Here is a 4070-nt window from a genome sequence, read left to right as displayed (position 1 = left end):
TATATATATATATATATATATATATATATATATATATATATATAGGTCAATTCGAGAAAGAACTGATTAGATTGTGGTAAACGTGAGATCCAATGTGAATAATTCATTTGAGATATTTAAGTATATTTCTTAAATAAGCTAAAATACTAATATAGTAATTTTATTTTTGACAACTAATCAAAATATTTAATTAATTTTTTTAGAAGGAAATATTTAATTAAAAATTAGTTACATAGTAGATCAATTACCTTATATACATCGCATTTTAAAGACGTTTGTGAATCAAAGTGTATCATAGTGAGAATGTTCACAATGTTTCACGTGTATCGCAGTATATTTTCTTTGTTTTATGAAATGTATCATAGTGTGAATTTTCGTTATTTTCATTGTTTTACAAAATGTATCATATTGTGCATCTTATACGTATATCTGGGTATCACAGTGTGTATATTATATTCACATAAGGTTCATCGAAATAAAGTTCGCCGAATAAGATTCGACAGAGAGAGGAAAGAGGAGAGATGAGAGAAGATATTTATACAATTTCTAAAATACCCTCAATTAATATTTTAAGTTAAAATTACCAAAATTATTAATTTCCAAATTTAACCTTTGATTTGTGATTAAAATTACCCTCAAAGCAGTTCTCATTTGATTAGTCACCTATATATATAGGTGGAGGTTCAAACGAGAACACCTCCATTTTACGAGAATGTGAGAACATCCTTATCACATGTGATAATACACTTGAGGGACTTAGTGGTATATGGATGTCGTGCCTTGTGACTTAGGTTGCATGAAAAGTCGTCTGCGTCTATGATTTAATATCACATGTAATGGTTTTGATGAATTATAGCATCACATTAATAACACATGTGAGGGGTTTAGTGGTGTAAGAGTGACTTAGCCTACAACCTAGATCACGTCAAAAGTCGTCCACGTTTCTGATTTAGTATCAATGTGTATCATATATATTGGAATAATAGTATCACATGTGATTGTTTATGCTTAAAAGAATGTTCTTGCGTTCTCGTAAAATGAAGGTGTTCTCGTTTGAACCCTTCCCTATCAATATGTTCTTTAATTTGCATTTTTTAAAGATGAAAATAAAAAAGTAATATAAACGTTGACTTGATTTAAAAAAGAAACCGGTGATGTATTTGCATATTACATCACATCTCAATTTCAGTGTATCAGATATTGTCCGTTTTGTACACATCTATGCTCATGGTTATAAAACATGTTTGGTAGAGAAGATATCCAATCTCCTTGCAAGACATCCTTCATTTCCCTCCCCCAACTGATACAGACAGATCTAGAAATTTTTCGAAGTGGTTGCACCAATTAACTATCATAATATATAATAAAAATTAGTCAAAAAGTACAGTTTTATTAAAAACAATAAATTAGTTACTAACAAAAGTTAACGTCAAATATTGATAAATTATTCTCACTTTCAAGAATTTTACATGTTTTCTTTATAAAACTTTACACAAATCCTTAAACTTTCAATAGTTACGGTTGCATAAGCCACCACAAGGGTGGTGCCTGATTGGTTTGAGTTTGGCTCCAAAGATCAAAAGTATCAGGAGGTCTCAGGTTCAAATCCAAATAGAAATAAAAATTCTCTTGTAGCCACGGAGGTTCAAATGCCGTGACTCCGGACTATCTACAAAGCAGGTGGTCGTTCTGGGATTAGTTTACTCACATAACGGGTTGGATATCCAGGTTAATAAAAAAAATTCTATGATTTCACCTTTAGCAAATTTAAAAAATCTACACACTGTGGAACAAAGTTTGTGGTTGCAAAGATACCACACCACTTCATTTGGATCCACCCCTAACCATACACGCATGCAACTAACGCTAAAAATATGTTATTTTTTTATTTATGATAACATTAAAAAATATAATTAATTTTAAAAATATTTAATATTGAACTCGTTTCGAAGGTATTGATGAGACCTTTATAAGGATGTAATTTGTAAAAGAAAATAAATATCTTAATGTATTTTAGCTAATAGTTTATTAATTAATATGATAAGGGTATAAAATAAAATTTGAAAAAGGAAGAGAAGTAAACTGAAACAATTAAGGTATTTGAAGGGTCAAAAACGTAACTGATTTCCAAACATCATCCTCATCTCTCAACATTTAAACTCCCTAAAGGTTTTAATGTTTATGTTTTCACTCCAAGAAATCTTATGGTTACACACTTATATACTTTAAAGAATTTACACTTAGACCCTACATTTTTATGGTTTTACGGGCAACCATACCCCAAATAGGGATAGTGATTTGCCCCAACCCGGGGGGGAACCTAGTTCACCCGACCCGAATGGAGACGGGGATTCCCCGCTAAAACGGGTCCCGGGGCCGGGGATCCCCGGTAGACTCAAACCGGGGTCGGGGCCGGGGGATGTTACTCAAACCGGGGTTGGGGTCGGGGATCCCCGGTAGAATTAAACGAAGGGATTTTTTTAATGGAGTTTGACCGGGGATTTATCGGGGTTTGACCAGGTTTTGATCGGGGATTGGTAGAGGTTTGACTGGTCGTACCCGTCGGGGACCGGGGCCGAGGATTACAAAATCCGCCCCATCCCTGCCCCGTTGCCATGCCTAACCCCGAAGGATAGATCCGCCCCTACCAACTGATGTGAGATCTTACAGTCCACCCCCCTTGAGAGCCCAACATAATCTGATTCCTAGCTATGATAACATTTGTAATAGTCAAAAGGCCAAAACCATAATTACCTCAATAACAATGAAATCATCCAAAATAAAATCATCAAGGATCTATAATACAATGTTTCCAAAGATCTCCTAAAGAAACACAACGAAAAAAAGTAAATCTTACCATAGCTGAGATTTTTGTTGAAATCTAACGACTCAAGCTTTTATCATTGGCAATATTTAAACATCATTGCTAACAGAACGGTAACTGAAATAACCTTCCACTGGAGGTTCACAGCTTACCATTTTCCCATGCTAGCATTATCATTTATCAACCTGATACTCGCTTATAAATATTTTTGATTTGAAAATGAGGTTAGACCGAGAGGTCTAATGAATTCCTTGAATACACAATAATATAAAACCAAAGTTTTGAATTATGCATTTATAAGCAATATTCAAGATGAATGCAGACTTGCAAGACCACATTCCCACCTGGCTAACTATACACAATGGTCGCATACAATAATGTCACTCAAACATCTGACTCTACATATTTCCCCCCCAGTCGATGCCAACCTCTTGTGCATAACAAATGCATTCATGCACGTAAGAAGAATGATCACTCCCATGGAACCATCATAGTTCCATGGTACCCTACTCTTGCTATATAAGTTATCGTTCCATATTCCCCACCAAAGTGACACAAAAATATTTTATGCATGTAAAGCATCAATATAGAATTATGAGCATGCATCAAAATGGACATTTCATAAACATAGTTTAACGTCAAAAATTTCAAGCATTTTATACAATAATATAAGAGAACTCAACTATAATCCAAGACTAAGCTAGAATCGAACCCGCAAGACTAACCGATCAACAATTCAACACCTAAATAATCGAATTACCTAAGATGTTAAACTCCCATTAATAACCAATTAATTACTTCCATTGAATCTCTTAATAATGAACTTATACAAGCCCCCAAACTAGTCCCATCGCTGGATAACATAAAACAATAAAATCCCGCAATTGAAGGTAACACGACCAGGTCCGCAACCTTGCTCGCGACATTACTGTTAGTTGGAACATGATCTTATTTGCAGGGGTTGGAAGTCAAACTTTAGGTTAAAAGGGGGCGAGTCTTCATTTCTTTTTTCATTTGGATCGGTTGACAATTGGTGTGTGTATTGTTTGATCGTGAGAGAGGGATAAAGGGGTGGAAAAGGAGCAACGTGAAGGGTTGAAGAAGATCAAGAAGCTTGGGGCTCAATCTCAGGTAAGATCATCATCTTCTTTATGCTTACCTTCCTAGTGAAGTTTAATTTGGAAATTAGGGTTCTAGGATATGGTTGAATTTTTTATTTTTGGGGAAAATGATTTCATTAGTGTGA

This window comes from Cynara cardunculus (assembly GCF_001531365.2).
Source record: "Cynara cardunculus var. scolymus isolate 2C chromosome LG 6, CcrdV1, whole genome shotgun sequence".
Classification (NCBI taxonomy): Eukaryota; Viridiplantae; Streptophyta; class Magnoliopsida; order Asterales; family Asteraceae; genus Cynara; species Cynara cardunculus.
Note: the sequence above shows the minus strand (reverse complement) of the source record.